Source organism: Carettochelys insculpta, unplaced genomic scaffold (genome assembly GCF_033958435.1).
Source record: "Carettochelys insculpta isolate YL-2023 unplaced genomic scaffold, ASM3395843v1 scaffold_0056, whole genome shotgun sequence".
Taxonomy (NCBI): Eukaryota; Metazoa; Chordata; order Testudines; family Carettochelyidae; genus Carettochelys; species Carettochelys insculpta.
The window spans coordinates 31,856-44,470 of record NW_027439093.1 but is presented as its reverse complement, the minus strand read 5'-3'; positions in this window follow the sequence as shown (position 1 = coordinate 44,470).

The window sequence follows — 12,615 nt, the reverse complement described above, 5'->3', positions numbered from 1 at the left end:
AAAGAAGTGTTACCTGGTCACCTACGTTACAGCCAGCAGGGGATTCCATACTCTGTGGCTACGTCTACACGTGCAGCCAACATCGAAATAGCTTATTTCGATGTTGAGACATCGAAATAGTCTATTTCGATGAATAACGTCTACACGTCCTCCAGGGCCGGCAACGTCGATGTTCAACTTCGACGTTGCTCAGCCCAACATCGAAATAGGCGCAGCGAGGGAACGTCTACACGTCAAAGTAGCACACATCGAAATAGGGATGCCAGGCACAGCTGCAGACAGGGTCACAGGGCGGACTCAACAGCCAGCCGCTTCCTTAAAGGGCCCCTCGCAGACACAGTTGCACTAAACAACACAAGATACACAGAGCTGACAACTGGTTGCAGACCCTGTGCCTGCAGCATAGATCCCCAGCTGCCGCAGAAGCAGCCAGAAGCCCTGGGCTAAGGGCTGCTGCCCACGGTGACCATAGAGCCCCGCAGGGGCTGGAGAGAGAGCATCTCTCAACCCCCCAGCTGATGGCCGCCATGGAGGACCCAGCAATTTCGACGTTGTGGGACGCGGATCGTCTACACGGTCCCTACTTCGACGTTGAACGTCGAAGTAGGGCGCTATTCCTATCTCCTCATGAGGTTAGCGACTTCGACGTCTCGCCGCCTAACGTCGAAGTTAACTTCGAAATAGCGCCCGACGCGTGTAGACGCGACGGGTGCTATTTCGAAGTTGGTGCCGCTACTTCGAAGTAGCGTGCACGTGTAGACGCAGCTTATGTGAGCTACTCAGCCTGTCAAACAACTACTCAGCCTGTCCACAGGCACACACACACACACACACACACACACACACACACACACGCATACTACACCCCATAAGCACTGGTCCCACTAATCTTTTTCATCTAGGTGCAGATTTTTTTCATCCATGTGTAGAATGAATTTTGTTATGTGCATTGAGGAACATGTAAATGTGCACCACCAGGGGAGACACAAACCTGGCTCTGGGTGCTCTGCTAATCAGCTGGGCGGCATTGGAATCACTCCTGAGCAGCCACACAAGCCGAGTTTATAGGGAACACTGCCTACAAGTCACCCCTGCCCCATACCTCCATGTTGTCTCCCAACCTGCCCCAGCCCCCTCCAGGCTCCTGCCCCATCTGCCAGGCCCTGGCTGGAGCCAGGAAGGAAGGAGGCAGCTCCTCAGGCTGAGATTAAATCTACCCCACAGCCAGCAGCCCCTGCCACTCCGCTCTCATCACCTTTTCCCTAAGAAAGGATTAATCCTCACACACTGGATTTAGCATTCCTCAGAGGCTCAGTACCAGCCACCAATCCCCCTCCTCCCATTTCTCCCCTCCAGGCTTCCCTGCCCTAGAGGGTAAGAGGATTAATGGGCCCAGACATTTTCCATTAATCCTCTGCTTGCAGTGGAGGGCCCAGACACCTCCAGGGGATGTGGGGAGTGGAGCCCAAAGGGAACAGTCTGGGGAGAACACCTACCTTTTGGGAAATGGGGCCTGGGTACTCCACCCACCCCCCAGTTCTGCCAGCCAGTCCCTGCCCCCTTCCCCTCTGCTGCCTGCTGGGGAGTGGGAGGGGATTGAAAGGGTTCAGCTGTGCATCATAGCCCCTCCACTGCTACTGGGGATTTTCTAACAGCTCCAGGAAGCCTTTGGAAGCAGATTGACCTGAGACCTAGCCCAAGTACGCAGGAATCCTGGGCCCCATCCATGGCTCTGCTGCTTACTCACTGAGGGACCTTGGATGAGTCTCTGCCCTACTTCCTGCCTCAGTTTCCCCATCTTCCTTTGCAAAGACCTAATTATGCGCAGTCCAGCATGAGTGGAAGGACTGAGTCACAGCAGGGTGGGGAACATTTACAAGCCTGCCTGGCACTGCTCACCTTGACAGGCTGCACCCAGCAATGACAGGCAGCCTCGGCTGGCCCAGCAGGCAGCAGCAGCTCCTCAGCGAGGACACTCAGATTCTGCAGGCCCAGGGGAGGCCTATGAGGAGGAACTCTGCCACCCCAGTCACCCACAGCTGCTTTTCCCAGGAAGATTCCCACCCAAGCACTGGCCACACCTCGGCCTGCAAGCAGGCCCAGGGCAGCGCTCAGACAATGACCTCACTGGGAAGGGAGCGGAGAACCTGCAGCACACCAGCCCTTTCCATCACATTCACAAGCTGGGAGCACATCCCCACGCCCGGAGTGGGAGTGTCCGCACAGCGGGCGACGGAGTCTGCGATTCCCAGGCCAGCAGGGATGGTTTTGGTCAACTCATCTGACTTGCTGTATAACACAGGCCAGAGCCCTGCCCCAAGCAGACTGTGTCTTACCCACTGCACCACTTCCAGGTTCCTTGCAGTCTCTCTCATCATTCACACACGATGCTACTTCTCTGCCTCTGCCTTTCGGTCCTGAGCAGCGCACACCTCCAATCCCTGGACTCCAGTCTTACCTGTCCCACCAGGTTTCTGTTACCCTGGCAGTGTCTGGTTTCACTGCTTGCACCAGACGCTCGAGCTCCCCCATTTTGTTACCTGGCCTCCTTTGCACTGGTGAACAAACATTTTAATTGCTGCTGGTTACAGTTATTCTACCGCCTGCATCATCTACTTGACTGGTAGCACCACTGTCCTTCCTTCCTCCTGCTTCCTGCTGTTCCTTACTCATTGCCCTGTTCTCTCTCAGGCCCTCTCGGAGGTCCATAAAGGCCCAGGCCCTTTCCAGCCTTTGAGCGTTTGATAAAAATAGAAAATGATGATACAGGAAACCAAAATAAGGCACCAAAAAGAGTGAGACATAATTTTAGTATTTTTTTTCTTTCACAAATTTTTTTCAGGCCTTTTTCGGTGCAAATGCACTAAGTATTGAGGAAAAGGCTCGCATTCATGCACTCTCACAGCTGCTGTTAAGCCCATTCAAACATTCTCGTCCCATCACAGGGCAAGACCCTAAAGACACGGAAATGGAATAATTCTCTACCTTTCCACAGGGGTTAGATCCAGCCCCAGCCATTGCAAAGTTGCTGAGGGTACAATCCATCCCCCCATCCAGCTCATTAATAAAGATGTTGAACAATACCAGCCCTAGAAGCCATCCTTGGGGCATGCCATTTGAAACTGACCAACCAGATGTCAAGCGGCTGATAACTACCCATTGGGCCCGACCATCTAACCTGCTTTCTTCACTTTCCAACAGCCAACTGGTCCTGGTCTCTTCTTCCTTGTATCCCGGCTTCTGCTCTGCTTGACCGAGGAGCCCTTCATTAAATAGCTACAGAGAGAAAGCCGTGCTAGCCTATATACTACCAAAACAAAAAGCAGTCCAGTAGCACTTTAAAGACTAACTACATAATTTATTACGTGATGAGCTTTCGTGGGGCAGACCCACTTCTTTAGATCACAGCCATACCAGAACAGCCTCAATATTTAAGGCGCAGAGAACCAAAATAGTAATCAAGGTTGGCAAATCAGAAAAATATTATCAAGGTGAACAAATCAGAGAGCAGAAGGACAGAAGGCGGAGGGGGACTAAGGATTGCTGTTATTTTTTGAGTTTTGACTACCTGTTCTTCACATTAGTTTGATCTTCCTAATTATATTTTACACTTCACTTGCCAGAGTTTACATTCCTTTTGATTCCCCCAGTCCAATTTAACTTCTACTTTTTAAAGAATGCCTTTTTGCCCCTCACTGCTTCTTTTATTTTGTTGTTTAGCCACAGTGGTACTTTCTTTGGTTCTCCTATGATGGTTTGTTTGTTAGTTTTTTGGTTTTGTTTTTAATTTAGGGTATACGTTTAAGTTGAGCCTCTGTTATAATGTCTTTAAGATGTTTCTCTGCAGCTTGCAGGGATTTTGCTTTTGGCACCGTACCTTTTAACTTCTGTCTAACTTCCCTATTTGCATGCATTTTCCCTTTCTGAAATCAGATGTTACCATGGTTGGCTTCTGTGGTGTTCTGGCCACAAGGATGATAACTCTACTTGTACAATTGTTGCTGTTCCAAGCGCCCCAGCTATATTCACCTCTTGGATTAGGTCCTGTGCTCTGTTTAGGAGTAAACCAAGCCTCTCCTCTCGTGGGTTCCAGGTCCAGTTGCCCTTAACATGTCAGCATACTTAAACTCTGAACCCTGTCCTGAGGTGACGTGTACCCAGCTAATATGGGGGGGTTTGAAACCCCCTGTGATGCACGGCCAGAAAGGGTTAAACATCCTGCAGCTTAACTGACACAAATTCAACCTTCAGGGACATCTGAGCAGCTCATGTTGTGGTTCTGTGTGTTCACATAGACATTGCTAGAGACTAACGGTGCAACCGAAGCGTTCCTGTCTATGCTGTGTTCCTCGCTTGCAGTGCAGAGGGCATTGTCTGCAAATGAGGGACAATTGCCTTGGGCCAATCTGTGCAGCTAGTTACCCGTGAAGCTTGGGAAATAAGTCTTCAGGGTTGCTCATTGTTCCATAAGAGTCTGAACTGTGAAAAGAAGCGTGACACTGCATAGAGACCTTTGGGACCTGACCCTGACCTGCTTGATGCTTTATTAGGGAAAGTTGTAAGACTGAGCTCGCCAGTCCCAGCTGGATCACCCTGATGTGAACATTGGACTGTAAACTCTGGACTAATTCGGTAAGAACACTTTGTGGCTACAAAGCTCACCCTCTCTGCTATTCATCTTATCTCAGAACTGTACTTCTGTCTCTAGGTACCATCTACTGGTCGTCTAACCAGCACTTTCTCTCCTTTCCTCTTAAAGACATTTCAGTGTCATGAATAGGAACTGGCTGTAAGTGAATTTAGATAAGATCTGAAATCTTCACTAGCCTGGGAAGTAATGTGTCTGAGCCTGTGGGATTGGTAGAACTTATTTGATGAAAAAGGTTTTCAGAGGTCCCCAGAATATTTGACGTGGGTGTCTGGGTGGATACCTAAGGCTGGTTGGTTTAAGGAAACTGACTAGTTGGCTCCTGGGTAACTAGTAATGCCTGGTCTACACTAGGATGTTGGGTCAAGCTTAGCTGACTCAGGTCAATCTTCTAAGCAATAAGTCCACACTACAGGGTCCATTCCACCAACTTGAAGGACTCCAAAGGTCGATTATGGTACTCCTGATTTTCACAAGAAATAATGACAAATTCGACCTGGCATGTTTAACTGTAGAGTAGTGCAGGCAGAGAGCTGTGAAATTCAATGTTATTCGCCTCCTGGAGGTGTCCCACAGTGCCCCAATTTGACCGCTTTGGCCAACGCTATCAGCTCCGCTGCCCTCCAGGTGGCAGGAAATGGCCCAGGAAAAGAGAAGTTACTCACCGTAGTAACGGTGGTTCTTCGAGATATGTCCCCGTGGGTGCTCCACTTTAGATGCCAGGCTCACCCCGGTGCCGCAGGTCAGATCCTCCAAGCAGTCTCTGCCGGACCGCGCATGCGCCAGCGCGCGCCGCTCCCTTGCGCGCTCCTGGCCACATGCGCGATCCGGTCCCCGCCAGCTCCTTGAGCAACCGCCTCGGATGCTCCTGCAAAACACTAAACAGAGATCCGAAGCAGGGAGGATGGGCGGGTGGTGGAGCACCCACGGGGACACATCTCGAAGAACCACCGTTACTACAGTGAGTAACTTCTCTTTCTTCTTCGAGTGTCCCCGTGGGTGCTCCACGTTAGGTGACTACCCAGCAGTAACCCAAACTAGGAGGTGGGTAATCGGATCGTGTGCAGCTTGTCCCCGAGAGGACCGCTGTCGAGAGCTGGGTATCCTCTTGGAATACCCTGTGAAGGGCGTAGTGCTTGGCGAAGGTGTCATAGGATGACCAGGTCACCGCTCTGCAAATGTCTTTTAGCACAACGCCCTTGAAAAAGGCTGTTGATGCCGTCACCGTCCTAGTGGAGTGAGCCCTGGGCGTGGCCAGTAAAGGAGTCGTTTTGAGTTCGTAGCACATTTTTATGCAGGATACGATGTGCTTCAAGATTCTCTGCAAAGAGAGACCTTCTCCTTTCGATTTGGGAGCGAGAGAGACTAGGAGTCTATCCGTTTTCCGGAAGGACTTGGTCCTGTCTATATAGAAGGCTAGCGCCCTCCTCACATCCAGGAGTTGTAGGCGCGCCTCTTTGTTAGTTATGAGGCTTTGGATAAAACGAGGGTAAAACAATAGGTTCGTTAATATGAAACTCAGAAGAAACTTTAGGAACAAAGGCTGGCTGCAGCCGTATGGTTACCGCCTCCTTGGAAAATACTGTGCAGGGTGGCGTTGCCATAACTGCTGCAAGCTCGCTCACCCTGCGAGCTGACGTGATTGTGAGAAGGAAGGTCATCTTTATCGTAAGGAGGTGGAGGGAAACCGTAGCTAAAGCCTCGAACGGTGGTCCCGTTAGCTTACTAAGCACCAGGTCCAAGTTCCACAAAGGTGGATGCGGTTTCCGAGGGGGGTATAGGTTTACCAACCCTTTGAGGAACCTGGTAACCATGGGATGGGCGAACACCGTGTGCCCTTCCTCTTCGTGTCTGAACGCCGAAATGGCGGCAAGGTGGACCTTTAACGAGGATAGTGAGAGTCCTCCTCTCTTGAGGTCCAGTATATACTCTAATATTACAGGTATAGGCACCGAAAGGGGGGCTAGCGGTTTGGTAGAACACCATGCCGTGAAGTGAGTCCATTTCTGCTTGTAGGTCTTCCTGGTGGAAGTCCTCCTGCTACTTTCTAGGACTTGTTGCACTTCCTCCGTACATGTGCTTTCTAGGGAGCTGAGCCATGGATTAACCACGCTTGTAGTCGCAGGCCTTGGCGGTGCAGATGCACTATGGACCCCTGGGCTTGCGTGAGCAGATCTGGCGCCACCGGGAGGGGCATCAGTGGACAGTCCAACATGAGCAGGAGTAGGGGGAACCATTGCTGTCAATCCCACATTGGGACTATCAGGATCATTCGGGCTCCTTCTCTCCTGGCTTTCTGCAAGACTTTGTGGATCAGCACTGTGGGAGGAAAAGCGTAAAGCAGGGGGCCCCTCCAGGAGATCGCGAATGCGTCCCCCAGGGATCCCCGTCCCAGTCCTGCCCTGGAGCAGAATCGTGGGCACTTCTTGTTGTGTTGAGTGGCAAACAGGTCTATCTGGGGAAAGCCCCATGCGTGAAAAATCGGTCGTAGCAGATCGGGACGGATCTGCCACTCGTGCGTGAGTGTGAAACGCCTGCTCAGCTAGTCTGCCTTCACATTGTGAGCGCCTGGTAAGTACGAGGCTTTCAAGGTTATATTGTTGGCGATGTACCAGTTCCATAACCGGACTGCTTCCGCACATAAGGCACGAGACCGAGCTCCTCCTTGCCGATTTATATAAAACATGGTGGAGGTATTGTCTGTACTGATCCCGACTACTTTGCCTTGCATATGGTCTCAAAAGTGTCTGCAGGCATTGAACACCACTCTGAGCTCCAGTATATTTACGTGCAGTGACTGTTCCGTGGAGGACCACAGTCCTTGCGTCACCTCTTCGCCCATGTGTGCTCCCCACCCTATGTGGGAGGCATCTGTAGTAAGAAAAACCGATACTTGTGGTTGGTGGAAGGGTACCCCTGTTAGCATGTTCTTGGGTTTTACCCACCATTGCAGGGATTTGCGCACCTCTGTCGTGGGTGACACTACCCTGTGAACGGTGTGTGCTGCCGGTTTGTATACGCTCGCCAGCCAGTGCTGCATGCTGCGCATGTGTAACCTGGAGTTCTGTACTATGAACGTCGCTGCTGCCATGTGGCCCAGCAGCTGTAAGCACATCAGAACCGGCACCGTAGGGCTGAAGGTGATGACTTGCACGAGGGAGCCGATGGCCCGAAAGCATGTCTCTGGTAGATACACTCTCGCTGTAACAGAATTTATGTGTGCCCCTATGAACTCTATGTCCTGTGTGGGGTCTATCTTTGATTTTGCCAGATTGATAACCAGGCCGAGCGAAGAGAACGTGCCTGCTGTGACGCATATCATGCATAGTACCTCCTCCTTCGAGGCCCCTTTGAGTAGGCAGTCGTCCAGATACGGGAATATAAATACCCCGTCTGTGCAGGTAGGCTGACACCACGGCCAAGGTCTTGGTGAAGACTCTGGGGGCCGAGGAGAGGCCGAACGGTAGGACCTTGTATTGAAAATGTTCTTTGCCTACCATGAACCGGAGGAATCGTCGGTGAGCCGGATAGATAGTTGTGTGAAAATACGCGTCTTGTAAGTCGAGGGCTGCGAACCAATCTCCATCATCCAGCGCCGTAAGGATGGAGGCGATTGTGATCATCCGAAAGCGTTGCTTGCGCAGGTACCGGTTGAGGCCTCGAAGATCTAAGACGGGCCTCCAGCCTCCTGTCTTTTTCTCCGTGAGGAAGTATCTGGAGTAGAACCCTTTCCCTTGCAGTTGCTCCGGCACTCTTTCCACTGCCCCTGTGAGCATAAGATGGTCTACCTCCTGCTTGAGTCTCGCTTCGTGGGAGGCATCCTGCAGGTGGGGCCTGGGTGGAGGTCGTGGCGGTGGGAGCGACTGGAAGGGGATCGCGTACCCCGTGGCTATGATCTCCAGCACCCATTTGTCTGTGGTGATCCTTTGCCACTGGTCGTAGAATGGTCGGAGGCGATGGTGGAATAACAGCTTAGGATGACATTGTGCGATGGTAGTGATGGCGCAGCCCTGGATCTGTGTGTCAAACTTGTGGCCTTTGGCCCTGCCCCGAGGACGCACAGCTCTGTTGGGAACGTCGCCTGGGAGTTCTATATTGTTGATGCTGTTGATGTTGCCCTTGCTCGTAACCCCTGTGGTACTGGGGACGCTGTGGCTGATACTGGTACCGTCTTTGCTGAGGGTAGTACTTTTTCTTTCTGTATGGAGGGGTGTAGATCCCTAAGGTCCTAAGAGTGGCTCTTGAGTCTTTACTGGATGAAGGACTGAGTCAGTTGATTCAGCAAACAGCTTCTGCGTGTCGAAGGGGAGATCGACGATCTTCGCCTGCAGATCCCTCGGTATACCCGATGTTTGGAGCCAGGATTCCCTTCACATTACCACTGCCATAGCTGTGGAGCATGCTACTGTGTCCACAACATCCAGGGCGATCTGAACTCCCGTCCTCAAGGCCGCGTAGCCTTCTTGCACGATAGCCTTGAGCACCGGCTTCTTGTCCTCTGGAAGCGAGTCCATGAGGGAGGTTAACCTAGAGTAGTTGTCAAAATTGTGGTTCGCTAGATGCGCTGCGTAATTCACCATTCTCAACAGGAGGGTGGAGAAGGAGTAGACCTTTCTGCCGAACAGCTCTAGTTTCTTGGCATCTTTGTCCGTTCCCCCTGTTTTGAACTGAGACGTTTTTGATCTCTGTTGAGACGATTCTACCACCAGAGAATTTGGTTGTGGGTGGCTGAATAGGAACTCCATGCCCTTCGCCGGCACGAAGTATTTCTTGTCCGCTGTCTTGTGGACGGGCGGAATAGTCGCAGGGGTCTGCCATATCGTGGTGGCGGACTCCAAGATTGCTTCATCAAGCGGTATGGCTATTTTAGAGGAGGCCGGAGGTCTCAGATTTTGAAGGAGCTTATGGTGCTTCTCTTGTGGACGTCCCCTGGGGCAGTAGCCTCATCCGGGGAGGACAGCAAGGAACCGCTAGGGTACGCCTCTCTGGACCCCTCCAGGTCCTGTTGACGGTGGTACATCCGCTCGCTAGAAGCTTGTGAGGGAAAATCCCGGGGTTCCAGAACCAACTCCCCCTGAGATACCTGAGTCTCTGTCTCCGTTCGCGATTGCCCTCGGGGATACGGAACCGTCTGTGGGGATCTGTCCCTGGTATATGCCTATGGTGTCTATGCCCCGCATGATAGGGGCGACCATGGCAACACGGGCACTGCTCCTGGGATGGTGACTTGGACCACTCCCTTGGTGCAGACCCCCTACGTCTGGGGGAGCGAGATCTTCTGGAGACCTGGGACACTGGAGAGACCGATTTGTGATAGTACTCAAGTGGCTCGAAGCCCAAGAAGGGCGAAGTTGGTCCAAGCCATGGGGAGGCTGGATGTAGAAATGGAGATGGGGGCTCCGGATAGGCTAGGGGTGACCCCTGCCTTCGCGTTGGAGTCCACAGCACGAGCGGAGGGCTCAGAGAAAGCAGCTCTGCAACCCTGTCTGGAGAGGGACTGCAGTGCCATGTTTTCTGTGCTGCCTTTCCCCTCCCCTGTGGGGGTGGTTCCGCCCCCTGACACGTCGGGGATCTCGGCCCCGTAGTCTGCATCGCGCTCGGCATGCTCCTCAGCGGTGCCGCGCGGGTGGTCTCCCCCGGTGCCTGCAGGCCGCGTGCCTGTGCGCTCTGCGCCGCCGGTTCCCCGGGGGTCGGTGCCGCTGTTTGTGGTGCCGCCGATTCAGGCACTTGCTTGGCCGCCGCCCTGCCCACGGTGCGGGGCGGCTGTTTGATCATCGGAGGCTGAACCTCCGCCACGTGCGTCTCCACGCCACCACCAATCAGCTGTAGCTGCGGCTGGAGGCTGCGCGCTCCACCCGTCCCGCTCGCTGTTGCTGCCGGCAGGGATCGGGTTGGGGAGATTTTCCTCCGCTTTTGCGCTGATGGGGTTAGGGACGCGGCTTTCCTTTTATGGGCCCCGGAGGGTCCCTCCTGCTGCGGCCGCTCCGGCACATCTGGCTGGAGGGCCTTGTCAAACAGCAGCATTTTCAGCTGCATTTCCCTGTCCTTCCTTGCTCTGGCTGTTAACTTGGCGCAGAAGGAACATTTCTGAGTGACATGGGATTCCCCCAAGCACCTTATACACTGACTGTGCCCATCAGACGCTGGCATCGCCTCGCAGCACGACTCACACTTCTTGAATCCTGAAGAGGACATTGTGGTGAGTCTTTGAGTTGTTAATAGGGTACTTAGCACCTTCTCTGTGCTTGTTCCCCTCTCGGATAAAGCCTGCCACGGCAGGAGGGCTAATGGCCCTAGGCTCCTGGCCTCCGGTGCTCCGCTTGTTACTAGGATTGGAAGCTTTGAATTCCTTTCCTTTCTTTGTTTTTTGTTTTGTTTTTTTTTTTGTTGAAATCAACAACCGACTAACTTAATCTAAGACTGAAGAAACTTTAAAACAATTAAAAACATTAAATACGCTAACTCTGGCTGTAGCCTGAGCGGATTCCATCTGCAGCCGATGGCGGTTAAAAAGGAACTGGCGGGGACCGGATCGCGCACGTGGCCAGGAGCGCGCAAGGGAGCGGCGCGGGCCGGCGCATGCGCGGTCCGGCAGAGACTGCTTGGAGGATCTGACCTGCGGCGCCGGGGCGAGCCCGGCACCTAACATGGAGCACCCACGGGGACACTCGAAGAAGAAGTCTGAGTTTCACGTCCTGTTTGGCCAGTGCAGTGAGCAGAGCAGGCAACAAGCCTCAACAGCATATGTGGCCATGAATTCCCTGGGTTGCTCACAAGCTCCAACTTGAAGCATGCAGGAGATACAGGCTCTTATTGCTGTGGGAGTGGAGGTAAAGCTGTGGTGGCAGAACTATGAAGCAGCAAAAGAAATGCAGACATTGATGCTAAGATCTCAAAAAGCATGGTGGAAAAAGGGACTCCCAGCAGTGCCATGTGAAAATAAAGGAACCCAGGCAGGTGTGCCAAAATACAAAGGAAGCAAATGGATGTTCTTGGCCATTGCCACAAACATGCTGCTTCTATGAGCAGTTACTTGGGATGCTAGCAGGGGACCCAACCACTGTCTCCAAACAGTCTGTAGATATTGCTCAAGAGATTCAACAGACAGCCTCTGACAGCAACAGGGAAAACATGGTGGATGGGGAAGAGGAAGAGCAGGAGGAGAATGGTGAGCAGAACAGAGCAGTTGATCTGACTGACAGCCATGACCTTTTTTTAACTTTGTACCCAATTCCCTCCTCCCAGGACATTTTGCTGCCAGACCCCAATGGCAGGGAGGGTGAGTCCTCATTTTTAATCATGCTGCAGTGGATTAAGGCAGTTGGGTGTGATCTGTGGTGAGCACTGTACCTAAACACCTGGGTCCCCCACCCCCCGGGACAACTTGTTAACATGTCTGGGGATGGAGCAGGAATCCTTCCTGCACATCATAAAGCTCACAGACAGGTACGCTTGAATCCTTCCTCTGAGGTTTCTGGGGAGACCTGCTGCATTCCAACCTCCATGCGAGGACACCTTTCCATGCCAAGCCAGCAGTAAGTGAGCTGGGGTCACTGCAGCACAGAGCACTGCAGCATACCAACCAGCCTTGTGTCCGCATTCAGTCAGCATCCACTCCTTATGAATGTGTGTTACTCTAAGGAGACTGATATCTTGCATAGCAACATAGAGAAAGCAGGGGAACTTATAGCATTAGGACATGTTAGCACAAGCTGCCACACCACACCTGACTCACCTCCCTCCCTTCCTTTCCCTGGCTTTGGGGGGAAGGGAAACTTTCACTGTCCCAGCAAAGTAAGGAGGTTTAGCTCATGGTGACCTAAACAGCCACAGACCTGGTAGCCACTGTGCCTCTGCCCAGGCTGCAGCTTGCATAACAGCAGAACCTGCCTTTTTGAATCCATGGTCCCGCACATAGCTAGACAGCATGCCACAATCTGTGCCTTACCATGCCAGGAAGCAAACCA